General features: G+C 47.3%; 2 long non-coding RNA genes across 4 annotated transcripts in view; both read right to left on the bottom strand.

Moving 5' to 3' along the window:
* Nucleotides 1–11,218, bottom strand: part of LOC114018143 (uncharacterized) — a 45,103-nt gene extending 33,885 nt beyond the window's left edge. Inside the window, exons 1-2 of the long non-coding RNA XR_003563565.2 lie at nucleotides 5,138–11,218; nucleotides 4,045–4,218 (exon numbers count right to left, since the gene is read on the bottom strand). This is a non-coding gene — a long non-coding RNA (uncharacterized LOC114018143). The remainder of the gene's footprint in view (nucleotides 1–4,044; nucleotides 4,219–5,137) is intronic.
* Nucleotides 1–27,907, bottom strand: part of LOC129736222 (uncharacterized) — an 87,728-nt gene that overhangs the window by 55,950 nt on the left and 3,871 nt on the right. Inside the window, exons 2-5 of one of the 3 annotated variants that reach the window (XR_008732535.1) lie at nucleotides 25,996–26,109; nucleotides 14,465–14,736; nucleotides 11,882–14,252; nucleotides 11,225–11,423 (exon numbers count right to left, since the gene is read on the bottom strand). This is a non-coding gene — a long non-coding RNA (uncharacterized LOC129736222). The remainder of the gene's footprint in view (nucleotides 1–11,224; nucleotides 11,424–11,881; nucleotides 14,253–14,464; nucleotides 14,737–25,995; nucleotides 26,110–27,907) is intronic. The other 2 variants (XR_008732534.1, XR_008732533.1) reach the window with 2 other exon arrangements.

The following is a 27,907-nucleotide window of genomic DNA, read 5'->3' as shown; positions in this document are numbered from 1 at the left end:
TCACACTGTATGTAGGAGGCTGCCAGGGCTGGGCTGAAGGCTGAGTGCTAGTGAATTCCCCAGCTTCTGACAGAGCTCTTCCAACAGTTCATTACTGCTGTGCCTTATTTCCACCCCCATTTGTCTAGCTTCCTTCTCCACTTCTCAGATCTCTTCGCATCTTTGAGTATTATTTTAGAGAGCTGTCTTAGATCAGACAAATCCTTCCCCTGTTGGTTTTATTCCATATCAAGACCCTTCACTTCGATAAGCTAAATAGACAGAAACATCAATGCCTTCCCTGCAGATGAGAATATTCCCAATCCTGATTTTTTTTTTTCTTGCACTTCACTCTGCCATTTTCAGTTTTTGATGTGTCCACCCCAAGACTGAAACAGGACCTGGAACAAGTACACCAATATACATCCACTTAATCCATTTCACCGAGGGCTCTGTAGCAAGGAGCCATGTGCCACATTCTGCCAGGCCAGCCAGGAAACATGCAAACATCACACCTTGGAACAGAGAGAGACTGAAAACCTGATAATCGATTTCTCCAACAAATGGGGGGAATATGTCTGGGATCTTGGCGAGGACCACACAAACTACTTGTCCTCAGGATCCAGGCAGGATTTTCTATTTGAAGGGTTCTACAACAGTTCTGCTGTAACCCAGCTCCCTGCAATCACCAGCAGCAGTTCGCAAGCAGACTGCTGTGCTGCCAGAGTGCAGAGGTCAACATCTGCAAGCATGGCTATCTGCCCACTGAGACAAAGCACCTCTCAAAATAGAAGATATGAGGCAAACCTGTGTCTCCTAATCTGTCCCTGAACAATGTCCCAAGTACTCGTGTTCAGCCCATTAATATTAGAACCGTAAAGTCATTTACCAAGTCAGTCCAGCACAAGAGACTTCCCCCAGCCAATGCCTGCCCCACAGCCTCTATTTTATGATGCGACTTCACAGGATTAATGTACATCTTGCTTACTAACACACATTGCTCTATGGAATCACCTCACCCTGCTGTTAGTTAACATGCAACCTCTGTTACGTGCAAATATGCAGTGATGTTATCTCTTCCTCACAGACACATCTGTTTTGTTATTGTAACAAGTGAACTTTCCCGTTTCTTTTTAAGGGATGGGAAGAAGGTGTGCTAGTTGCAGAAAAAAAAAAAGCAGCTTGATGAACAGACCTTACAGGAAGGTATTAAAGGCACACAAGGGTGACAGGAGAGATGACAAGCATGTCAGTGGAAAAGTTGAAAGAAGTGATCGCTGAGGACAGATTAAGGGGAGAAGCCATAAAATCAGAAGCATAAGCAGGAGCCATGAGATGTAGGGCCCTGAGAACAGAAGCGGATTTTGATGCACAGTGCAACGAAGAGGCACTAAAGGGACTTCAGGGGGCAACTGTATAATTAAGAGCTATCTAGGCACCTTCTCAGAGATGTCACGACTTTTAGTCAGGGTGAGCTAGCAGAAGAGCAAAGCAATACTGCAGGGGCCATCAGCTTGTTGATTTTTCCCCATGCTAGTATCCAGAGCTTCTATATTGTGCTGGAAAACTTCAAAAGCAAGAAAACAGAGGGAGAAACGTGATCTTTTTTCTACCCTTGTAAAGTTATTCTGCTGTAGCATCTTGGTGAAAAGTTTTCTGGAAAGCTACGTCAGGGACCCACACAGAAAATGCAGAAGAAATACATCCATTGGAAAGGAGCTATTTAAATATTTGATGGCTAATATATTAAATGTTAATTGAATACTACAATGATTTTCTCCCCTGGACAGCACACAATTAACATTTAATTTGTTATAAAATATTTAAAGTTATGAAATATCCGAGGGCAACTGAAATGTCTCTTCCACCTAATTGTCTTGGGACAATGTGTTAAGGGGACAAAAGGTCAGGTTAGCATTTCAAATTCCTCCAGTGATCCATACAGGAGACATGGGAAAAGGTTTTAGAGCTGGCACAGTTCAAGGACATAATCAGAGGACATGAGGGGACAAACACAAGTATCTGATCCTGTCCCATCCAGGTTAAGTAAGATCACAAGTCCTCTTGGCTACAAAGCACCGAGCTTGAGAAGTGCTGTGATGACTATCCATTCCTTGGTGAAAAGCAAATGCTGTGCACTTAGACCAAGCATCTCTTAATGTTACTTGTTTCAGAGGTGCCAGGGAAGGACTGGAGTCTTAACTGCTCTGCACTCATTCACTCCAAGGCATATTGACAAGAATAGGATTCAGATGCTACAGAGCTACTGCTTTGGCTGTGCTCAACGCTTCCCTAAGCATCAGGGATGGTAAGCAGCTCGGGATGTTAGAATCCAGCCAGTTGTTTGGGACGTGAAAACAAATCTACCTTGTTTGCTGTAGCAGAGTTCAACATCTCCACACTTCAGAAACTTACCTTACTCTAGTGCCTCGTTCAGCAAGAGGGGTAGGAGACCTTTGCTAAGACTCTTAAGTGTGGAAAGGGACCTTTTAGTTAGTTCAACAGTGAATCCTTCAGCAAGTTTAGGAAAGCTCAGCCTTAACAGTCCTGATATTTTTGATGTAGATCTTAAAGAGCAGAAACCCCCAGAGTTTTACTGTGTATCTTTCAGGAGACAAAGGGAATTTGTGTACAAGCAAACCAAACCCCTTGTGCAGGTACCCCTAAAGAGATGACTCCCATCAGGATACCCCAAGGGGTACGGAAGGCTCATCTACTCAGCTCCATGTTGTTTGGCCTTGACTTGCCTCAGCTTTAAAGGCAATAAACACATGATTTGTAAAGCTCACTCCCTAATGCCGCCTCTTTTCAATTCCTAACTTTCCTGAGCTCAGACCTTTCATTGACTGTTTTCTAAAAATCTCTTAAACTCTAAGCCTTAGGCTTGTAACAAAGGATTATTTCTACCTAGAAGACATTCAGGTTCCAGAAGCTCCTCTCATTTGCTGCTCAGAAAGGTTTGACTAATGGGGGGGGGGCGGGGAGACATGCTCAGTTCATGACTACATGGAAAATGGTACTAGGGAAAAGATCCAGGTCTTTATCAATGGAGCCTTCATGCTACACACTGGCTCCCTCCTTCCCTCACATTCCTTTGATAAGAGCTATATTGCTATCAGCTGCCATGGCAAATCACTATCACTTCATGCACAAGTATCTGGCTTCACAGAAAACCCACACCTGACAAACTGCAAGGCTTGTCTGTGGGAACCAGCAGCTCACACCAAGGATTTCTCTGGCCCGAAGCTGGTGGTCCTGGGTCCTGGCCATAGGACAGAGGGGAGCCTTCTTCCTGCTGAACTGGCCTTGTGGGGCAAAGGAAAGAGGGTTATAAGAGTACACAGAGAAGGCAAGGGTGCCCGTACGCTCAGAGGATCGTAGTAATCACTGAGAATAAAATACTGTACATCTGGGCTCATGGGCAACTGCTGCAAGAGGGGGGTCTGGCAGACTCCTTGGTGCCACCGATACAGAAGCTGCACCTGCAAACAACTCCAGGAAGCTGAAGAAGCCCAAATGAAAAGATTTGTTCAAGTCAGCGTTGACTCACCTATTCAAAGAGGCTCGATTTTAGTCACTTGATGGCTCAGCATGTTGGAATCAAGCATTTTGGCCTGACCTTTTTTTTTTCAGCTTGTCTCCTCTTGCTCCACGAGCCTAGTATGGTGGGAGGCCTTGGAGGATTTATGCTGGTTTATCCCCCCACCCCCCCCATCTCCAGCATTCCAAATGATGTCCAAGCAGAAGAGGTCAGAGACAGACAAAGGTTTTGCAAATAATGTTTCCATAGGAATCAGATTTTGCTTCTGCAAAATGATTCTGTCCCTTACTGCCGCTGTCACAAAACTATTAAACAAACATATACACTTTTTGGTTATTGGAAGATAAGAAACAGGATACTACAGGAGTACTAAAGGACAGAAGCGATATGCTTTTTCAGAGCTGGACAGAGCAACTTCAGAACACTTCTGCAAGGAAGAGGTGCTGTAGCACATGAATGATGGGCACGAGCAGTCATAGGTGTGGAGAATACAGGACATGAGCTAGTGAGGTTCTTTTGCTCACCCTGTTTGCCGACCAGATCTGTGATCGCACCTCGGGCTTCTTTCTTCCACCATGTCAGATCACCCCTTCTTGTTTCACTCTGTTCTCAGCCAAAATGGATTTGCCCAAGCAGGACCTGTTCTCCTGCTATGGTGGCAGCCACTTGCCGAGTGGATCCAGCCTGGTGGCAGGTTCCTGTAACACCATAGTATATCAGTGTCATACCTAATTACCATTCTCTGAGGAGTGAGCCCATTAACAAGCTGCACTGAAACTGGATCTGCATACTAATTAGGGAGCTGCCTTGGAGGATATTAATTAGGGGTGACACTTTCAGGGCAAGTTCTACTTTCCTTCTTTGTATCCCATTTGAGACATGGCTGGGAAATGTGAGTACAATACAAATAGAGACAAAATGGGGCATTATGGGGACAGTCTGTTGCCACAACAGAAGAGTAGAACAGTTACAGCAATATTATTTTTAGGACTTGCCACTGTCTGAAACAAAATTCTAGTAAGCCCCTAAACATTTTCCTCCATCATTCTTTTAACCTAGAAAGGAAAGATAGGAGGAAACTTGTTTCTTTGTCCCCACAGAGATAATCCTCCTGCTCCTTTCATTTACACTCCTCTAGGTCTCCCAGCACAAAGGTCTCATACAAGTTCAGCAGCCTTGGCAAACAGCTGGGCATGTGTAAGGGGACAGAGAGCCCAATTTCTTGTCCTGGCTCTGACAGTGACTGAATACTTGTCCCTCAAGTTCTCACTTCTGTTCTTCATCACATCTGTGAGGCATACCTGCCTCACACAGCCCAGAGTACTGTCCGGTGGCTCACAGCCACAGGCCCCGTTCCCTTCTACAGCACCATCCTGCAGCAGCCCTAAGGAACCAGCAGGTTTGCAACCTCACAGCACTTTACAGATTGCTCAGTATTGTTGGTAAGACTGGAGGTGGAAGATAAGCAGCAGGAGTGAGAACTCCACAGCAAAGAAGACCCTGCTTAGAAGCACGTGCCGCTTTTTTTTTTTTGCTGCACAGCTTCGTATATCGTTTGTGTACAATTCACACATCCATCAACACGTCACTGTACAGATAATTTCACCTTCTACTAACCTGCTGCCACCTCACTATGTTCTCAATGCCTCCCCTGCCATTAGTCTCTGGGTGTCTCACAGAATGAGGAAACAAGCAAAACTACTGCTAGAGCGGGTCACATCTGCAGGTCACGCAGTGCAGGGTCCTGGCTCCCACCATGATGGCCATGAGAAGCTGCAGAAGAGCAACCTGCCAACAGGGGAAGATTCCTCCTTAATTCCACCAGTTATTAGCGAGCAGATACCTTCAAGCATGAAGATTTGCATCCCTTCTGCATTTTTAACCTCATGTCATTCTGTGTGCCCTCACTGGCTGTTTCAACATCCCTTCTGAATTCTGCTGAGCTTCTGACCCCAAAGTTATCACAAGGCAGTGAGTTCCACATGTTAGCGGCACAGTAAAACATACCTGGCTTTTGCTCTTAGAAGGTAATGCAGATTCCCTGCACATTCTAATACTCATATATATTCTTCATTTCAGCTTCTTTCTTTAAGGAGTATAATTCTAGCTCCTGATTTGTAAGGCAGACTTGTTTAAGCTATTGGCACCAGACAGAGTAGAAAAAAAGCAAGTGAAGAAGAAAGCCTGGCATTTCTTTTCCACATGGGACAAATTGGAAATCTATCTGTCATTTCCTTTTAGCAATCTCTTACTCTGAATCCCTTTATTTCCATAACAGAAGCAATAATGCAGATAATTTGGGGGGGGTCAGCAGCTACTGAGGAAACCAACAAAACACTCCACTTTTCCCACCCTTTTTCCTGGAGGTTGAGGTCACTCACCTGGCATCAGGAGGCACCACAAAGGAAGCTGAGAATAACCACAGCGTCCTCTCAGACCAGAGGGCACAGCCCTATGGCATCCAAACAGTGCTCAGGGCAGGAGCAGGTGCTGCTGACAGTCCAGCGATGGATGCAATGACAAGAGCCAGGTCCTGAGCTCATGCAGGGGATCTACTCAGTTGAGGGAGCTAAAAATAAGACTACCTGCAACACAGCTCAGACCAAGATTGAGAGCCTGGGCTGGAGCCTAAATGCAGTTCCTGGAGCAATGGTGGTGGGTGCATTGGTGGTGGGTCCAGGTGAGGCTGCTCAGGGTCGTTAAACCACACAGGTGCACTCAAGGCCTTGATACATAAATGATTAGTGTGGCGTCCCATTTGCATGTAAGCCTTTCCTTCACTGTGCTGAGGCTCTGTAAGATACCCACAAGGCCAAGGAAGCTTTTCTGATTTTATAAATTCCTGTGAGACTCAATGGGCGCAAGCAAGCTGGGGTGATGGGCAGGCAGTGGGCAAAGTTAGCCGGCTTGACTCTTACACTGTTTTTTCAGTTGCCCTAAGTACTATCATAGCTGATAGCTTTCCAAGGAGTAGCTGCAGCAGTAGATTCACTTCTGGTTTATTCTTTCCCTGTTTCAACAGGGTTTGGGGCTTGTATCTGAAGGTCTAATGCATTGGTGTTTTTTGTGAGGAGGACCAGTTGCACTTTGAGGAGAGATCTGTGGGGTGACAGACAAGCCTAAGCTCCTGTGGGAGTTCAGTTCATCTCAGACCAGCTCCTGCAAAGCGTCTGCTTCCTTCACATAGGAACTTGGGCCTGGGAGTCAGTGACTCCTGCCCAGCAGTGTGCGTCCCAGCACCTTCAGCCACTGATGCCTTAGGGGACAGCCCTGGGATTAGCCTTGCCTAGCTTCCACCCTGCAGACCATGAGTGTTGCCTCAGGCACGGTGGAACCATGGTTCCCACCATGTTTGGGACCACAGGAGTCCATGTATACTCAATGCGACACCTTGGTGCCGGGCACAGGCTCTAAAGCAGTCCCATGGGTTGACTGCGAAGGAGCCACAGAGCCTGAAGCCAGGCAGAATGCAAAGAAAGCATTTGTGCTGCTTTGCACAGCTCGTTTTCACTGAGGAATAGACGTGGCCTGTGTCAGCCCGTGCTGCTGCCTTTATCCCATGGGTCCAGAGCAATGATGTGTTCAAAGGAACATTGCTGGGCTCTATTCCCGGATTCATCTGTATGCTAGGGATGATTTCCCCAGTGGTTTTCTTCTCCAATGCTGGTGAATCATCCCCCCGCCAGAGATGACGTATCCCAGTAGCTTCTAAACATGCTTTGGAAGAGCATGTTTTCTGTCTTTGGATTATGCCAGATGGCATCAAGTGATTAGTGGATTTAATATAAGAAGCTTCCTGGAGGGGGAAAGTCCTAGGTCCCTCTAGAGGGTCTTCACCACCCCTCTGGTCCTTTCCCTCCCAAACTTCAAATTACAGTAGCTGGGCCCCTGCTGCACAACTGAGTCCTCAACTACTCTATCAACACACTCCAAACATTTTTCAGAAACAAAGTGGAAAGCATTTCCAGCAAATGCTTTTAATGTCACTTTGTTTGCCAAGAGATGCTGCCTCCTGCTTTGGTTATCATTACGAGAAAGCATCTTTGCTTAAATAGCAAAGCAAGTGACGATTTTTTCCCTGAGTCGCTCATCTCTCTAGTTAAGCAGCTTCTGCATTCCCTGGCAAAGGGACGTAGCCTGTGCTGAACAAAAGAAAATATCTGGAGTCCCCTTTTTAAAAAGCACCCCTTTGTAAACATCACCTTACCACTTCGTATAAAGTTTGTTGTCAAACATCTGTCTCCCCTGTGCCCCTTCTCTCAGATGAGATCAGATAGATTGTGTGACTGGTACCTGCGGGGCTGTAACCCCTGCGAACTTGCTGTGCTCCTTGCCTCTCTCTTATATAGCCTCCGGCTGTATAAGTGCTACTAATGAGTACTACGGCCTCACTTCAAGTCAGTAATGTTGGAGACATTTCAAGTGAGGTACTGGGGGAAGGTATAGCTCCCTTCATAAGTTTACAGCAGATAACCAGCTGAACCACGTACCTTTTCCAACAGTGATTCATTGCCTCCTCGAAGTTGTTTGTAAGGGTTATGCTCCTCAGTTTCCCAGTAGGCTGGTATCCTTGAGGGAACAGTGTCTCCCATGGTCCAGCACACTCTCAGCTATGGTACAGTGCACTAACACATTGTGGTGTCTTCAGATTTTCTATTCCTGGCAGTTTTCTGAGCAGCTTTTTACTTCAGAATAGCCTCTCTGCTCAAGTAGTAGCTGCCCGCACCTTCCAGTCCTTGTTACTCTTACCTTGAGGAAACATTTAAGCAAGGGCAAACATCTTTCTTGTGAAGGAGCAGAGTGAGGACCTCACCTGCATGAAGCAGCATCACCATGGCCATACCAACTGGCAGCCCCCAGGGGCAGCCTGGATGTGACATTCAACAGCCATTTAGCTATGGTACCTTTCCTTCAGTGGGGATTTTAGAGATTCAGACAACAGAAAATCATGCCTTCTTTTGTTAAACAGGATGATAGAACAGTTCCTGCCTCTCTCCCAACCTGTCTGGAGTGGTCAACTGCAAACTGCCTGTGTGTACCCCCCTACAGTGCCCAGGGGCAGCGATTCTGAACATTGTCACAGCACAGAAGCCAAGTGATCGCAAATTCAGATTTGTGGTACATCCGCAAACGGTTCCTCTTTTACTGCCACACTAGCATCTTTCTACAGGTTGAGCCGACGTAGTTTGAGAGGATGGTGGTTCCTGCTGTTTGTTGCGGCCCTTTGTATGTGAGGACTGCCCTCACAGCTGAGACCTAAAACCACTAATCTAAGCCTGCCCAAGGAATTGTCGCCTTTCGCTTGGCTCCAGCTGGGTCTGCCAAAGACACATACTCGTGTTTTCACTACCAGCTTTGTCACATGCAACTAGTGCCAGCCAAGGATTTAATTACTGCAACACCTCACCTTTCCTTCCTGCGCCAAGTGACAATCCAAAATGTTCATGCGAGTGCCTAGATTTGCCCTTTGCAGCATAACTGGAGAATGTGGCATGTAAAATGTCTTCCAAAACAACTGTGACACTGAGCAAAGAAAAAAAATGAACATTGTACATAGCAACCTTGAAGGACGGAGACTGTCCCTGAAACAAAATGATCCTGAAGTCGTAGACCATGATGTATATACTTAAAGGCAGAAAAATGGCATACAGTCCACAGCTCCTTTCACATATCTCTGTGTCACTTAAGCAGCTCCACTGGTCTGGCTGTACCATGACACTGCACGTCTAAACATCACGTGCCTGCTTAGTCAAGGAGCCATGAGGAGACCACGGAGAGGAGTGTGTGCTCATGCAGCGGGAAGGGGGCCAGCACACACTGTGGAAAAGGGACACATGTGCCGTATCCCTTTTTCAGAACTTTGGGAGGGAAAAAACTCAGAGGTGTGAGCACTGAAGATCAGTCACCAGTGCACATGCCATTGAAGTCACCCCTCCTTGTCCCATAGCAGCACTGTATCTCTGCCTTTTGCTACACTTGTCCATTGTGCCCTCTCTGCCTTCCAAACTGTACCTTCTTTTGACAGAAAAGGGTCTAAGTTTCTAAAAAACAAAGTGGTCATACTTCCCAGACACAGAATCCTGTAGAACAGCCACATTTTCAACAGCACAGTGTCCTGACAGCCACATCACAGTGAGGGTCATGTGCAAACAGCTCTTGTGTAAAATGTATTTGCTGATACTGCACATCACTTTTGACTCAAATCTGAAGTCTGTTCATGTTTCTGCAGCCTCCCTTCACCTGGTCACCTTTCTCAGAGCAAGCTGTTGTTCTTATTGCCACCTTGATCCTCTTCTCTCTTTTCTCCTTGCTGCTTCCTCAAAACAGTTCTGTACCAAGAGCAGCCATAAACATGTATAGTGGGGTGTGTTCTTTATCACAAAACCCCCTCAGTGGTTCTCCAGGCCTGGGAAACAACTGAAGAAACGCTGAGCCTCTCCACTGATCCCCTGGGGTGCCTCACTTTTTGCTTCATCTTTTACTGACTTTTCTTCCTCCTTGCACCCACCTCCTCCATCTCTGCCTAGGCAAAAGTAATCCAGTTGGCAATGCTATTTAACCACAGTTCCAGCCAAAACCCACATGAAGCTAAGGCCTGGCCCAAGGGTGCGTGGCTGGGGATGGGACCAGATCTCAAGGCTTCTGCTCTTCTTTTGCCTGTCTGGCTGAAAGCTGTAGGAGTACAGAAACATTATTGCTGAGTCTCATAGCCAAACTGCTCCCCAGTGACCTTCCTACTCCTTAGCTCTATTCCAAACTTCCCTACTTCCCTGCCAGATTTTCTTGATGTTACCTGTAAATACACCTTCTCCTCTCAAGCCTGGCTCTCCATCACCCATGCCCTTGTGCTTGCCCGCCGTAATTTCATGTGCCCCACTGCTTGTGTGTCTCAGGCAGAGGCACTGTGCGGCCACTTCACCTCTCAGCAACCTGCTGTGGGGAACAGCAGGCATCAGCCGCAGACCATGCAGGGGAGCAGCTGCAGAGGACCAGAAGTGAGGATGCTCCTCCTGTTCGGGTGGCAGCACTGCTGAGGCAGGTGGTGCTCACCTCTTTGCCTGAGCCATCAGGCTGTGAGTATTTGCATGCAGCCCAGCATGTTTATAGGCATCTGGGAAGCTTCAGAATAAATAAAAATGGAGTAACCTATGTGTCATAGCAGCTGCAAGAGTTGGACAGTAGCTTTGGCTACATGGGGGAGTGACTATATCCTGAATGACAGACCCAAATTTCACCTTAGCCCTGCTCAGGGCATCAAATAATGCGGACGGTAACACGTGCCTGAACGGCCCACTGAAGAAACCTTTCATCTCCCTTGACACAGAAAGATGTTTGTAGGATTCAGCCTGACACATTTTCCAGCCTCACATCCATTGGCACAGACTTCCCCTGTCTCTGCCACCGGCTGACGGTGCCTCTCCAGCCAGGCAGGCACATATCAGCCTTGATCGGATGCCTGCAGTAAGTAGGCTTGGAGTCACCTCCCTGCAGCTGGGCAGGCAGCAGAGTTTGCTGAACACACCGGGCAAAGCAGGATCACCCAGCTCTCCGCTGCTTTGCCTTTTCCTCCAGATCCTGCCCGGGAAGTACCCACGCTCTCTGCACTGGCACCAGGAGCCTCGTTGGCAGGAGTAGGGTACCTCCTTCCCACGGTGGTGTCTCACCTCCGTCCAAGCCCCGGCGCCCAGAGCTCCAGGCTCTTACCTTCATGTTTTGCAGCTTGATCAAGGTGAAATCTGATCCGCTGTTCCAAGGCCAAGAAATGCCAGGATGGCAGATGGCAGGGAAGAAAGGTGAGCAGAGCTCACTGGCATCCAAGATCCTGGGAGAAACCAAACCGCTCCCGTAGGGGTCAAATACCAGGGCAAATAAGAAGAAAAAGCTGCCAAGAAGTGTCTTGATGCTGTTAGAAAAGTCAACAGTGAAATATTACAGATAGATTAAACCCCAATATAATTACTTAATTTATTGAGAGTTAATGTCCTGGTCCCTCATTGACAAGGAAGAATCAGAGGGAGGTGAAATTGTTAAGCAGTATTATTGCTCCCAGCTCAAGTTCAAGCTGTTCGCTTTCCTTTGGGACTTTCACAGCTCAGAGATGTGAACTGCACAGCAGAGGTAGATGCCAGCAAACACAAACACATCCCTAGGAGCGTGTGGGGGTGTGAGGGAGCCTGGTCATGGCTCTGCCGGAGAACCTGGCATCCTTTCCCAATGCCAGCCACTCCAGGCAGCCGGAACAGCCCTACACTTCAGTGTTTCTATCATGGTTGCACACACGAGTCTCCAAGCACCTCACCGGAGAGGGAACCGTTGTTGTCTCCGTTCACCCAACGAGAAAGACTGCAACAAGCGACTGACCTCCAGCATCACCCAGCAGTTTAGGGAGGCAGAGGATCACAGTCACGGGAGGCCAGGAGCTCAGAGCGTTAACTGCTTCACCAGATTGCCTCACTTTTTGTAAAAAAAAGGTGAAGATGAAGCCTCACAGCTCATCAAAAAGCCCAGAGATGGATGTGAACCCATGCAAAATACCGGCAACTCCACAGATTCAGAGAAGAGCAGTAAACATGATTAAAGGGCTGGGGAAATTGATTCCTGGGGAGGGAAAGAGAGCTAAATATGTATAGCTGCCCAGCTATACCCAGAGGAGCATACTTAACCTGCTACAAGTATTTGATGGAAGAATAATTGTCCTAGGAGGAATAAAGGTCTTACAGCTATGAAGAATAGGGTGAAATTAAAAGGATAGAGATTTAGCCTCTGATGGGCTCACTCGATAATGGAGATGCTGACCTGTCTCCCTGAGGAAAGCCTGTTGCTTCGCTCATGTGGAGCTGTCTGGGAGACAATCATTCTCTGGTACGGCAGTGGGCTCTGGAGGTTTTCCCAGCCCTATTTACTTGGTTTCTGTGGACTAACAGAGGTTTCCTGTCTCAGTAGCCTGTCACCAGGGGTCAGGTGGGTTTTTGTTTTATAAATTCCGATGACAGCTAAGGGATACCTGGCAAATCTGTATCACTGGAGAGTCTAACCAAACATCCACCTCCAGAGACACAAAGCTACGGTGATAATAGACAATGCCTCCAGCCCTTCACTCTAGAGGAAGAGGCATTGTTATCCTTGTCAGAAAACTGAGGGACTGAAATCTAGCTTTTCTTATCATTAAGGAGATATTGCAGATGGGTGTTTGCTGTAAAACATCACGATGGCAGAGCACAGAATCACGCGATCTGAAAGCAGGAAAAAATATAGCAGTTGTGAGAAGAGGCTGTTGCGGTGCAGAAAGGAGGCTTCACTACACAGAGGTGGTGAGCAAAGGCTTAGCCCACCCAGTGCCTCGCACGCCACTGCCTGCTGCTGAACACAATGAGATCAAGCGGTCTGGGCTTGGCACCTAAGGGAACCAAGGGCACTGCATCCACCTACCTCAGGCAGTGGAAGATGGCCCATCCCTTGAACATTCATTGATTTATGCAGTAAGGATACAGAGTGTTGGACAAAAACTGCCTGTCTACAATGTGAAAGGAAACGTCTGTAGGGAACAGGCAGAGAGCAGGGGCCAAAGGCATCACTGAGACCACCTTTGTGCAGGGCGTTCTTCATGGATCTCCAGTCCTCAGAGTATCTTGCGCCCCACACTTGCAGGATGGGGTCTGTACCTTTTCCCATCTCCCCAAACCCAGAGTATTTTCTGCATGCATTGGCAAGGGTTGTCATTATAACCTGCTGTCTCCTCTGAACTACTCATGGTCTTCTACTGGGAGAAACTATTTTTCCACCTGTTTCTAACCTTCAGTCTCCTCTGCCTAGCACCAAGACAAAGGAACACAATGGTTTTGGGAGAGCGTTACCTGTTTTCTACACCTGCTTTCCTCACCTTTCGGGCTTGTTCTCATACTCAGAGAAAACCTACCCTAAGGCCATATCTGTTATCCATTTGCTTTAACTAAAATATCCTGACCTGAAGCGCATGCCTGCTAACCTGCAAGCATTTTAAGGGAATACACCATGGTACAAGATTCTGCTTTGCTCTGCTCTGCACTCCTGGGTCTAATATATACTGTGTTTCACATCAGGCAACACAAGAAATGTGGGACTGGAGCAGGGATTGAACTAAAAAACTTCCAGTTTTCATCTCCTGTGACATGACAAATGTGTCCAGCACCATTTCCAAAACATTGTTTGATAAAATAGAGGTCACGCAGGTAGATGCTGTGATCAGAAGAGGCGAAATATGGCTGTGATGGAACAAAAGTATGAGAAACCACGAAGCGAGAAGACTTGGATTTAGGTTTTCATTAGGGTTTTGATACCACAGCAGTATGAGTGAGAAGAAGGACTTAACCATTTGCTTCCGTTAGACACTACCTGGGATAGGCTTTGCTTGGCAGAACGCTGCTTCTCCCCTGAAACATTTGTGACTGTCGCGATAAGAGAGCTCTGCAGGGCAGGGGTGACAGCCCTGCCTCCAGGAGGCCAGCCGAAATTTCCCTTCCGAGTTCCCTGTGGGAAGAACTGCGGAACACCTCACCCAGGCTGTTACAGCTTTGCACAGAAGACATTCCCAGACTGTGTAGAGATCTAGTGGTTCTCTGTCCTTATTTTCTGTCCCTCGCACATTAGCCATACTAGACTTACTTACAATAGTATAAGGCCTCGTAGCTCACTCTGTGTGGGTTTGGTGACATACCCACAGTCACAAATATCAGGATGTCATGTCCTCTTCCAGCTGTAGCCAAGAAGACATCATTGCTTAGTCAAGTCTGCTGACCAAGATGCTCCTGTAAGCAATCTCATCCCCATTTCAGGCAGAAGGAGCTGTCTTAGCTTTAATAACAGGTCATTGCTAAGCCAGTTCAGATGGCTAAAACATCTTGTTGGGATCCTGATAAAAAAAAATATTAAACAAAAGCCAGGAGGTAGGTATGAAAAGAAACTTACCGAGGCAGAGGGGCAATGGCAGAAAGCTGGAGTCAGTGCGCCCTTCGCCCAGCACAGCAGCAGCTGGGAAAGTTTGTGTGATCTGTGCCTCAGCGTGACAAGTTCTGGAAATGGAAGCTCATGATTTCAGGAACGTTGGGAACAGCAGTCGGTCTGCTGTAACAAGCTCCAGCAAACTACTTGCTTCCGTCTTTCCCTCTCTTCCCATTCTTCCTTGGAGTGCAGGAAAGTCAGCCCACCTGGTTTGCAGAGCCTGTCACCCGGCCTTCAGCCTGGAAGAACAAGCGTTTCCTTGTAGGATGTCAGCAGCACATGTTTCTTGGAGACTGAAGGGCAGGTGGTACTGCCTTATAAATCATCTAAACATGCCTAGTGTGATAAATGCCTGCTGTATTTTGCATAACATCTGGGACAGCACGGGAGAGACCTTAGGGGCTGGGAAGGAGCAGAACGTGAATGTTTTCTGAACATTATGAATTGACAAAGACAGAGATGGTGTCACCATATGGTCAAAGAAACAGTCAGAGATGCCCAGTCCACCTCCTCTGAGGGGAAAGGCAACGGCCGGGGCAGGGATGCACAGTAACCAGAGAGTATTTATTCTCTTTGGTTTTGTCAGTATTTGACAGCGTTAAGAATTGTGTGGTCTCTGTGTGGCAGGCTGAAAGGACTGAGGGCAGGTGAGAGAGGAGGAGGAATCGTGTGGCTTTCAGATGGACTAGTAGGTTAATTCCTCTGGGGTTAAAAGGAAGAAGATGAGGAACAGCAGAAACTGGCATGGGGAAAAGAGCTTCCAGGAATTACTACAACAGCAACAGGGATCAGGACAAAGAACATTTAAACAATGAAATCTGAAAGAGTTTGAAGCCTGAGCACTGATTGTAACACCTTAGTTTGACCAAACTATCTTGAACTCTTTCCATCTATTCCTGCATATTAAACATGATAGGACATCTCTTGTCACAGAGGACACCTCCTGTTTCAACCCTCCATGCTTCCAGTCCTCCCCCTAACACCCAGCTCCCACCCAAACTGGAAGAGAACCCATTAGAGTGTATTTCCAGCAGGAATTTGAAGGCATTGCTTAGCACAGCCTCAGGGAGCACTGAATCCATCTTCCTTATCACACCCTGTGTGATGGCATCATCATTCTTGCCTGTGACACCAGTGCCCCAGCCCATGGATAGAGCTGATTGAATCCCAGGCACATCTGAACCCCAAAGGAAAAAGGCATGGAGAAACCTCAGGAACCTCATCTAGCTTAACCCTTGCCATGAGGTAAGACCAACTAGAAGTAAACCACGCCTGGCGAATAGCCACCTAATCTGCCCTTAAAAAGCTTTCCAGTGGAGTCTCCACACTCTCCCCAGGCAACCCATTTTGGCCTTTCACTACTACAGCCATATTATTTCTAGCCTGAAAATCTTCCTTGCTGCAATTTAAGCCCATCATTTTTTTGCCCTGTCCACCATGGATGAGAAGAACACTTTATGGTCTTTTTCCTTGCAGCGGATTTTTATATACTGGAAGACCGTTACCACCTTCCCCCTTCAGCCTTCTTTTCTGTAGGCTAATAAACCCAAATCCACTCAATCTTTTTTTCATAGGTCATATTTGCCAGAACACTGATTATTCTCATTACTACTCTCTGGACTCTCTGCTCAGGCTCCTGCTTTCTTTAAGAGTAGTGGTGGGGGAAAAAGAAAATTAAAAAGGCATGCCCACATACTTCTGCGAATGGGTGTTTGGGTTCACTGCATTTCTACTGATCCTAAGTCAGCACCATGTTTTCATTGGATTATTTTCTCTTAATTTCTCTTCTGTCATTCTTTTGTTGCTTCCCAAAGACATTCATGATAGTTCCTGGCTCTTCCCAACACAACAGCCCGCACTGCCTGCCTAGGCCTGGCGGCTTGTAGCACAAAAGTGGACTTCCCCATGACCTTGCAGTGCCGCACACTGGGCAGTAGATGAAACAAAGGTTTGTCAGCCCAAGCTCAAATAATGGCAAAGCAGCCCTAAAAGATTGCAGTGTCTACATTTGGGTCCCATTATTCAGAAATTTGCTTTGTCACCAGGTGAGATTTAAGGATAAAAGAATATGCTCACTTACATACAAGGATTTGCAATAATGAAAGTGAGTAGTAAAAAGATAGAACAATGGTATTACGATCACATTTAACTTAAGAATTCTACGTTGTGATTTCAGGATTGTTTTCTCCAGTCCCTATCCCTCCAGATGAATCAGAATTGGAAGCAAAAGGTTTGCAAGACAGGCACTTCCAGGAAAGTTGCTTTGCCTCCATTGTTTGTACCAAAATAGAGTACTATCATTGCTCCAAGTTCTCTTTTTTTAACATCTGAAACATGCCACAAAATTAATACAATTCACCAGTAATTGTTATAAAGTCTAATGCTTTGTAATGCTCTAAAACCTTTATGTGTTTGGAAATGTCTTCATCATCCAATCTGGGCCGTTATTTCCTGAAACGTCAACGTTACTAAAAGCAAACATGACCAAGAGTATGAGCCAATGCACCTTTGCTCTTGCTGTCTCTGTTTTTATTTCTGCTGCTATTATAAACCGGTCTGGTGTGGAACACACTGGATTCGTTAACCCCCGCATGAAGCTGGCATCTGGAGCTGGCCAGGGAGGAAATATGGCAAGTGAGCCAAGGGGGTAATATATTATTATTATTTCATTACCAACAGGTGATACCCATAGGGGGTAGATGAAGGGGTGGAAGAGTGAACAGGGAGCAGTCACAGAACTGGGACATGGAGACAACCGTGGCCAATGAGTGTAAGGGAAGGAAGGCTGAGCTCCAATTTTAACAACATTGTGAGAAAGAGAGGAGCAGCACAAACCAGTAGCCAACGCCTTTTGCTCCCTGTAGACACTTGTAATGAGATGCCACATCATATTTGTTATTAATCTCCACGGCACTCCCAGGCAAGCTGCTCCTATACAGCTTTCCTTCATGCACTCCCAGAAGCTGCTCCTGTAGAGCTTTCCTTCACACAAGGACCACATGCAGCACGTCTCCTCCCAGCTGGGCTCAGCTTAGAAGCTTTCAATGCATTTGGGGGAAAAGAGCAAGAGCAGGGTGGGCTTTGCAAAAAGCCCTTCATTGCCCCACTTCAAGGTTCTTGCAGAAGTGCTGTCCAGGGCTTCCAGCGCAGAACAGGAACAATTTCAGTTTCTTTTTTTTTTTTTTTTTTTAATTACCTTGGATTCAGCGTTGGCTCCTTTCCTTGGATTCGGTGTCAGACGAGCTTCGGAAGTCAGTTCCACTTCCAGCTTTGCCAAAGCAAAGCCAGTTCCTGCTGCTGCAAAGACGTGGTAGGGAGCAGTTTCTGTTGCCTGTGCCAAGTAGAAGCACGGAGCTGCTCTCTGCATACTGCTCACCAGGGGAAACAGGCACACAGGGCTGCTCACAGCATTTGGATAGATGGGTAGGAGCCAGCCAGAAGGTCCCTGCAGCAGGACAAGGTATGCACAGAAGGGGCAAGCTGGTCTTAAAATGGGGCAATGCAGTGCAGAACAGCATCTAGATGAGCACCAAATAGGGGATAGTTAGCAACATCTCCACGTGAACCTGAAAGCATATTCACTCAAGGTGTAGTTACTGTTTTCCCAGGAGGACTTGTTAGTAGTAGCACCGTGTAAAACGCTATGGAGTAAAGGCATAAAGGCATGCTGTGCCTAGCTGCGAGGCGCTTCCAGGCAGATGAACATTTAGCACCTCGAATATATAAATACCCTTGTTATATAACAAGGTTTGAGTTATGTTTCTTACAGTCTTGGTGAAAATCGATCACAGCTCAGCCTCTCCGTGGATATCATTGCAGAAGTGCAATGACTCTCTCCAACGGCTGCCAAACCTTCCCATGCACACGCCCTAGTGTCACCCCTCTTGCCCTCGGCTGCTGCAGTCCTTGAGGATGGTGGATTTCAAGCCTTTACTTCTGCTTTGCAGAGCCCAGGAGCACTGCTGGAATCCAGCAGCCCTTTCCCAAGCACAAGCCCTTTCCCAGGCTCCCTCTGCAGCAGGTGACAATAATCCTCCTCCATACCGTTGTTCAGAAAGGAATGTTTTTTTCACAGACTATTCATTGACATATAGCTCCCACAGCTAATCCTGAAGTGCTTTCTAACACCATAAAGTATACACGTTACAGAGATTAGAGCTGAACAAATATTTCACTGTAAATCATTTATTCAATAAGTTTCATATGGTGGTGGGGGTTTTTTTCCCTCTTTGGGAACTGTCTGCAAACTGAAAGCCAAATTCCCAAATTCATTCATTAGTCAGAATTGCCCATGAATTTCTCCTGCAGATAGTTTTTGCCCTGCAGGCCATTCATGGACAGTTTGTTATGAATAGCCTCAATTCAATGCTTGGTTGGTTTAGCTGCTGCAGTCATGTGGATGTGTCTCTGTTCTGAATGAAAATTCACTTTCAAATATGAACCAATATTCACAGTGAATTTCCCCCTCTGGTCACTCAGCCTGGTAGGAATCAACCTATTCAATCTAACCGGGTGGGTTAAGCTGTCCCCCTCAGCACAACAGGCTGGAAAAGGAACAGAGCGACGTCCAGTTGAAGTTGTTCTGTATCAAGGTGGGATGGGAATACCATGAAGTGTCAGGGCTGGTGTCCTCACTCTTCCCTGAAGGCTGACCACCAGAAATGACTGGGAAGATGGCTGCATCTACAGTGCGGCATCGCCTTGTGTAGCACAAGGATATATATTCTATCCCAAGAAAGATGGATGCTTTCTCCTTACTTAATATTCTCATAAAGAAGAAACATGGGTGAATTTTGAGTCACAGCCAGACCTAGCTCCCTCTTGCCAGCCGCTTTCCAGTGGGTTAATCCATTCAGCATGTTTCCAGGGTGTTTGTAAGCATCCTTCGTCTCTCTAGAGAAGGAAGTAGATGAAGTAGAACATTGTGTTGCAAACACTAGTTTGAAGTTTGAGTTACCATTCAAAAAGTCTGCAGGCTTCTCTCACCCAGTTATCTGTCTCCAGCAGATGTTCTTCACATCAGATCACTGTGTTACTGAGTGCTGCTGCCAGCACTGCCAAATCCAGCTGCTCCTCACACGGGGGCTCTGAACACTGCTGGTCCTGCTTCTCCATCAGCAGCATGCCAGGGCAGTAACACCCTAAAACATCTCAGGAGGGTAACAACAGGGACTATGTGTGTGTCTCAGCACCACTGGTGTGCCCTTAGGAAGAGATTTCACAGGCTGATGCACCATTTTTAATTGTAAGGTTTCTTTTCTTAGTTCTGAGGTTTGCATTGCTCTGTGTAGCCATTTCATGACAGAGAGGCAAATCCGAAGCCCTTCTCGGCTGGGATTTCAGATAAACACATTGGCAGCTAGGAGAGAATAGTAAATGACCCCAGCTGGAGAAAATGCTGATTTTATATTGAAAAACTCAAAGACAGAAGATGGTGGTGGGTAGAGGGAGGAAAAAGGAAAAAATACCCAAACCCAGTAAACAACTGCCAAACCTCACCATTTCATGATGAAAAACATTTCTGTTCCTTCCCTTGAAAAGCATATGTTTACTATGAAAATATTGCATGGAAATTTCATATGAACTTTTTACTGTCTTCCTTTTTTTTGCCAGAGAGTTTTGAAGGAGGTCTAGTACAGGCTGAATAACAGCTCTACGTGTCTCCAAGCTGCCATTTGAAAGGTATATTTGTATTCTTTGTACAAGAAAAGCCCCATTACAGAACCTTCAGAATGTATACAAAATAACAAAACCTTCTCTAGACCTGCATTACCTTGAGCTTTGACCACAAAACCTGTTGAGCCTCAGTCTATTCAAGACACTGCTGCCATTACCCTCTCCAACACCTTTTGCTCAAACACCTCCAGGCCCTCTCTTGACCAGTTCTCTTTCCCCTTTGCAGTCCATTTGAAGCGTTTTGCCCTCATCTTGACAACTCATCCTCCACCCACCTGTTTCTTCCATCAGCTTGCTAGCAGCACCTCTGCTGAAGCCTCTTGAGCAGTCGCCCTTTCACCTCTTCCCAAAGGGTCCTGTGGCCAAAGATGCACCCCCGACCCCTTCTGCAAAGCTGTTTTTGCCATTCTCCACACCTCTCCCTCCATGAGGTTTGGATTTTCAAGGTTTTCTTTCAAGTACCTGCGAGCAAATCCAGCGTTCCTTTGCTCCTCCAACCGCACAGACATTGCTGAGTAGGAAACTACAAAGGCACACGTGAAGCGTGCCTGCTCATTCATCTTACTGTCAGTCTTCTTGCATCCTTCAGGAGAGCAGACTCTAAACTCCTTGGAACAACTGCCATGGCCTTTTCCTGTCTTTAAAAGCTCCTACCACTTTTATCATGATAACAAATAAACAAACAAACAAACAAAGAACCAACAAAGAAAAAAAAAATAAGCAGCATTTCACCTAGGACGGAGATGAAACCTGCTTCTGGTTTGCAGCAGCAGCTGTTAAACAGTGAACAGCAAAGCTGCATCACAGCAGGGAAGAATGAGAGGGAAAAGCCTGTAGCTGCTTAAAACCACTTTGGTAGGAATTTATGGAGGTGAAATAATTTACCTATCTAACTGTAAAATTTAATCAAATGTCATGGTTTTTACTTGCGGGACACCTTGGGGTGGGAGTGGTAGGGTGTCATAGCTGTGAGTCTTGCAAAAAAAACCCCAAACCGAACTAATCTGCAAACAAAACACATGATATTTTTCACTAATTTGCAAGAAATTGTGCATTTAAAATCCGACTGCTTCCCACTGTGTGTTGCCTGCTGCCACCCCCGCCTCGGAGCAGCTCGGCACAGCCCCTCACCCAGGCAGACCCTTCTCCCTGCAAAAGCGGGAGGGTGACAGATCCCAGCTAGAAGTGCCACTGTCTCCCTCGCCCCTTCCCAGGAAACGCAGAGGATTTTTCCTTTCTGACATACATGAAGGTTGCACCCAAGGTGACACGAATGAAGGGTGCCAGCTCCTTCCCCACGCAGCAGATTGATTACAAAGCTATTGGGCTAGAAGGGGAGAAATTGGAAGCCCGGGGTTTGGAAAGGAGCCGGGTCCTGAAGCTGCGGCGCAAAGCCCCGGCGGTCGGGAGCGAGCCGGGAGGGATCCTGGAGCGCAGGATCCGAAGCGCTGGATGCTGCTGCCCCCCGACGGTCCCTCCCCGCCAGCCGCCGGCGGCCCCGGCTCGGCTCGGCTCGGCTCGGCGCGGCTCGGCGCGGCGCGGGGGGGCTCAGCCCAGCGCCGGGGGCCGGGGGTGACAGCAGCCGGGCCAGGGCAGGGCGGGCCTGCAGAGGTGACCCTGAAAGAAAGCGTCGTTTTCGAAGGGTTTAAGTGCAGTCATGGTCTAGAGGAAAAAAGTCTATTAAAAATGACAACTCGGTGCTCTCTATTTTATTCCCTGTCACTGAGATTTATTTGCTGTCCAAAGTCTCTTTTTTTCCTTTTTTCCTTTTTCCTCTGTGTTACTTTTTTTCTATTTTACTTTTTTCCCTTCCTTTTTTCTTTCTTTTTCTTTTTTCTTTTTTCTTTTTTCTTTTTTTCTTTTCTCTTTCTTTTTCCTTTTTTTCTTTTTTCCTTTTTTCTTTTTTCCTTTTTTTCTTTCTTTTTTCCTTTCCCCCCCCTTTTTCTCTCTTTTTCCTTTTGTTTTCTCCTTTCCCTCCCTTCTTTTTCTTTTCTTTTTTTTTTTTTTCTTTTGTTCTTTTCTTTTTTTCCTTTTTTCTCCAAACTACAGGCTCCACCTGGCAACTGAACATCCAGCTCTGGTTCTGACACCTTGCAGTAAGGGTACACGTTGATAGCTGGGGCTGCTACCTTGGCATCCCCCCAGACCAAAGTCCACAAGATATCCACACAGGATAATCTGCCCGCATCGTATCGGGGCAAGCTTCTTCCAAGCATTGGCTCCTGCTCGCTCAGCCCACACTTTGCCCAGCCACAACTCATCTCCATGGCCTGCCTGGCCTCCTTGCTAAGCCTTGCTGGCAGGAGAGCTCAGGAACAGGGCTGGCTGTTTTCATGACACATTTTATTTGCTATCCTTGATGAGTGACAGGTGACGTGAACGCTGCTTTATATCTCCATTTACATCTCTCTTAGAGGAGGGGTGGGGGAATGTGGATCTAGATTCTCGCATCATTTGGGACGCCAGGGGTTGGTACCAGCATTCCCACAGAAGCTCTGCGCCTCGGAGGCAGGGCAAACACCGAGATAGGCAGCTGCCCATCGCACGGGCACCCTTTTCATGGCGAGGTGTGCTGCCTCACCACGGATTTACGGAGGAGTGGGCAGGACTAAGTTGTTCTTTTAAGAGGTGGTAGAACGAAGTCTTTGGGTACTGGTGGAATGATGGGCCTCACTGTATAGCCAGGCTCCTGAATTCCCTCAGAGACCCACACTAGGGCTAAATGGCCCTCACCACAAAACTGGGAAAATTGAGAGAGATGAAGGCATTTGGGAGGAGGCAGAAGATGGATGAGCAGAGGAAGGAAGGATGGGGGAAAGGCCTTAGACCTGAAAGCCAGAGAGTGAGGGGAACTGGAGGAGAGGCTTCAGCCTCATGGACTGGGGGACCAGGACTGAAGAGGGTAAGGGACAGGGAAAAGACAGGGAGAGGGACTGGAAGAGAAGGAATGGCAGAGTCCACAAAGAGGGAACAGACTTGTCAGCAGTAGGAGAGGCAAAGCAGAGGCGGGTGACAAGAGATAAGTCCTCTCTGAGGCAAACACCAAGGGAGGGAATAGCCTGGAGAGGATATATGGATGGAAGAGAGGAAAGATGGAGAAAGCCAGAGGGGCCTACGTCTGAGAGCAGGAGGCTGAGGGAATAGGACACTGGCTTGGAAGAACAGCTGCCTTGGGGATAAGGTGGATGAGGAGGGACAGCACAGAGAAAGATGCAGCCGCCCCTGTCTGTGCGGTGGCTGTCACCGTGCAAAGGAACTGTATTGACTGTGAAGGTTCTCAACATCTTCTCAACAAATGGCTGTTTTCCCCAGCTCACCTCTGAGCACACTCCCTGACTGCAAGTTACCAACCTGCTGGGAAGCTGTTAATGCTGCAGCCATCCCGTTGGGAGCAGCCAGGGCAACAGAGCCGATGCTTCTACCTGGTACCCGGACAGCAAGAGGAACCACCACACAGTGCAGCAGTGGCCAAGTCCTGACACCAGTTCACAGAGCAGACTGGCTTTTGTGCCACTCCGTAGCTCAGCAATGTTCCTCCAGCCAGTGCAGCAAGTCCTAAACCACCCGCTGCTCCCCAAACCCAGCAGCTGGTCCCTCTTTCAAGGCCATGTGACACGATCAGCAAAGCTCTCCACTTCGTACAAGAAGCACCAGAAACATGAAACCCATCGCTCCCTCTTTTTCTCCAAGTAGCAAAACATTTGTCTTTCCATCCAGGTCTGTGGAGGGCTCGGGGGTTAGCTGGGTGCCCCCAGCTCCCAGCCATAGCTGGGGGATGGGACTGCTAGCCAGCTGTACGCTGACCGCAGCTCTGCCTGTGGAGGTCATACCCGGCTCTCCTGTGCTTAATGAACACTCCCAGCATTGAGTTTGCTAGATGCTAGCTAAAACCGGCCCCCCATGGCTTTCTCATCCACAGGATGAAGCCACCAGGCTTGCCAAAGGTGACTGGAATGGAATTAAATCCCTTCTTGCATTTCTGAAGAGCTACTCTGAGTGTGGCTGGTCATCTACCTCGAGCAGCTGCAGCCCCGACAGAGGAGAGCGAAGGAACGAGGCAGTCCTGAAGACAGGTTAGCACTAAGGAAAACCCTAGTCTCTGGTTGCAAGTAAATGAATGATAAGTACAGAGATCTGTGTATTCCTAGCATACCCCCTCTGCAGCATCCCCAGGGCTGGCAATGCACATATGAAGAAATATGTAGATTATCCTTAAAAAATAAAACTTTTATAAGGTGGTCAGTCAGAACCAATATTGGAAGCATTCCCTTTTATCCCTGTGCCTAGTAAAACTGTGGACTCTCTGAGCAGAGATCTTTAAAAGCAGGTTAACCATCTATCAGCAAGCAATTAAATATAGTTCAACCTCTTAGGTTGGACCCCATGGGGTTGCTTGGGCATGTGCGCACGTGCAGGTGTGTGTAGATTAGATGATATTTTTGAAGGCATTCTCAAGCTTGTTCTTTACAATTATATCAGTTTTCCAGGTGGGGAACAAAAGTTTCAGAGAGACTAAAGCTAACATTTTCAGGCTCAGACTCCGATGTTCGGATTAACCAAGGGGTCTGCCTCCGACATGCACTCTAATGTCCAGCTGTGGCCCCCCAGGATGGGTGTCTGAATTCCTACATCCCTCAGGTCATGCAGCAAGTCAATGACAAGCTGAGAGTGAAACGCAGATCTGACTAGTTCCTCAGCAGCCAGTTTGCTGGACCACAAGTGCCCCATGTATTTGTCTTCATTTAACATGCTTTTTTTTTCTAGCCTCTTGAGTAATTTCCTTCCCTTACAGGATATAAATCACACACCTACAAAGTAAAGAATTATTCAAAGAACATTTATATTTAAGCTTAGAAAGGAGTTTGAATTTAACTCCCTGGTGGCTGAGATTTGACTGGCTGGTGAATATAACTTGGCTTCACTATATGAAGATGTTTTATGGCTTCAATACTCGCTGGCCTGCAAACCAGTGTTCAGTACACTGGGGTGCTCCTGTGGGTGAATACCCTTGCCTCGAGTTAACTTAACACTGCCTGCATTCATTTCACCTAAATCGAACTACGAACTAACAAACTACGCTGCTCTCAGCCCCCAATGCACACATGCACACATCAGCCTTTGCCCCAAGTTAACTCCTTCAGTTTAACAGCTTCATTTCATTGCACGCCACTCAGCTGGAACAAGGGAACAGAGGTTTCTCTTCTCTAAGTCACACCACAATTTCATTTTGTCCCCGATCCTATTTCTGATAAAGACTGGGGAGGAAATGCAGGAGTGGAGCCATTCCCAGTGACTTCAATAGCATTGATAGTAGCAAGTGTTAAAGGTAACCTGTTGGTATGAAACAGGATACTCTTCCTGTTTGTGAAGTATAGCTTTGCAGCAGAAACATCACCAGAAGCTTTAAATGAGCAGCAAAAAGGACCTAAAATAAATTAATACATTGGGAAGAATCATAGTGACCATGCTCTAAACAGCCTTGCACCTAGTATCTGTTCTCTCCCACTCCTACCCTGTGTAGCTGTTGCACTTGTGAGGGCTGTTCCCTCTGTGCTTCTCTTTAACAAGCAGCGGATTTGCAACAGATCTGAGTGACACAAGTCTAATGCTGCGACTTACGCTTACGAGAACCGAAATACAATGCAAAGATGCATGGCCATTCCATCTACAAAACAGACAGTCACCGATAACTTCCCAAAATCTTTGTAAAAGAAAGCAAAACAAAAATCTACAGCCCAAGAATCCTTTGTGGCCAAAAATAATAATAATAAAAAAAATATTTTAAACTTTCAGAAACTGATTTGATCAATTGTAATACAGACCTTGGACTCCATGCCTAGAAATAGGACACGGCCATCAGGCACCGCAGCTCCCTCGCAGGCAGCAGACAAGGAACTTCAGTTGAATGAAAGGTTCGATGTACTGTGTGGTGTGTGCTGGGGAGAGATGGGGCACAATGTTTATATGGAAGCCCAGCTGAAAGGCTACCAGAAAAGCCCCGTGGGCTGTAAGCTCTTGACTTGACCGACAAAAATAGAAATGAGGGCACGACACAGAAATCCCTAGTATAAGCTGTATTCCAAAGGCAAACAATATTTGTCGAATAGCTGGGCTTAACACCACAGTTGGTTTGGACATTTCACAGACCAGCTTTTGGTAAACACAGATATGGAACCAAGCTCTGATTTCGAATATCTCAGGAGCCCACTGCCTGGGGCTGGAGAGGGTTCTCTGCAAAACGAAAAGCTTTGGAGTCTGGTGACATCTAAAATCTCTTAAGGTCATGTTTCCTATTTCCCACCCACATGTAGCTGAAAAGAAAATCAAACTTGGGAGGTTTGCATACAATGAATAAAAAAAAATCAGCTTGCCCTTTGAACCAGAGCCCCACCAAACGTGCCTGAGCAAGTTCTTTCATATCTGAATGCAAACTCTGGATGTCCTTGATGTTGCAACTAACTGGGCCCGTTACTGAGCGTGGACATGGGCACTGGTTTCACAAGGAGCCTTAAACCCCAGAGCTGCTTGGCAGGCACGTAAGATCTTGTTTGCAGCGGCTCTCACCCTGGGGGCTCCCCCAAGCTCTGAAGCATTGCCTCAGCAAGGAGAAGCAAACTCAACCAGGCAGCTCCTCCCAACCTCAACAGCAAGGCAGGACAAATTTAAGTCAGCTGTGAGCCCATCAGGAGTCAGTTGCTCCGGTGGATAGAGTTAAATAAGGAAGCAGCAGCTCCTTACACTGTTTCTGTCCCATCTCTTCCCTAGCATGGCACATGTACCAGCCCATTCCCCGTGTTTTTGAATCCCAGACCATCATAACATGAGGAGGAATGGGAAGGCAGGTGAAAACCATTTGCTTGTGGGACTCACACAAAGCACTCAAGCCTTCCCACCACAGCACAGCACACACCACAGTTGTGAGGGCAGACCCTAAGTAACAATCTTGGGGATGGAAAAAAAGGAAGAGGTGTTGATAGCCAGGGCGCAGAGCACTGAATTCTTTGCAGGACCAGAAGGAAAACCAACCTAGGAGCTACTCCGGAGGTGCAGCCTGGTGCAGGCGAGCTGGCCAGCTGCTGTGGTTCTTCATCCCTCCGGAGGATGTCACCGTAGAGCCACCAAACAGAGCCGAGCTTGGTGACCCAAATGCGGAGCGAGCGAGTATGCCCGGTGCTCAGCTGCTCTGAGGGCAGGAGCCCCCGACCCCCTGTTTACACACACCGCCACCACCACCACCCCCCCAGAAGTAACCAACTTTCCCTAGACCAGCGTGCAACTTGTGGAAGGACAGACGCAGCAAAACCCACCGTGATCTGAGAGATGTGCAACAGGTTAGCCTGGAAAACAACTGCGATGAGGCTCTGGGTGGCTGGGGGAGTGAAGGCACTGGGTGTCTGCACACCTTACGTGCCCGCGTTCAACCTGTTTTGGTGGCCCTGAGCATGGATGGGTGAGTGGAGGATGCGCCCACCCGCCAGATGGGCAAGGAAAAGTGTGACTGTGGAGACTGTGTTCACAGACCGCAGGAACAGGCTGCCTTCTGCAGCCATGGAGCAAACCAGGGAAGAGCTGGTGGGAGGTCCACGTGCTTGCTCACCCTTTTCACCCATTTCTGTGGTTTGCGTCACGAAAAGGTGGTCCTTGGTTTTACGTGTATTTGTGCCAGCACCAAACCACAGCCGAAAGGAAGAAGCACTAATGGGTGTTCATGGCACATTTCTGCGATAGTTTCTA

The sequence above is a fragment of the Falco cherrug genome, chromosome 5, assembly GCF_023634085.1.
Source record: "Falco cherrug isolate bFalChe1 chromosome 5, bFalChe1.pri, whole genome shotgun sequence".
NCBI lineage: Eukaryota > Metazoa > Chordata > Aves > Falconiformes > Falconidae > Falco > Falco cherrug.
This window is presented reverse-complemented; position numbering and strand designations above follow the sequence as displayed.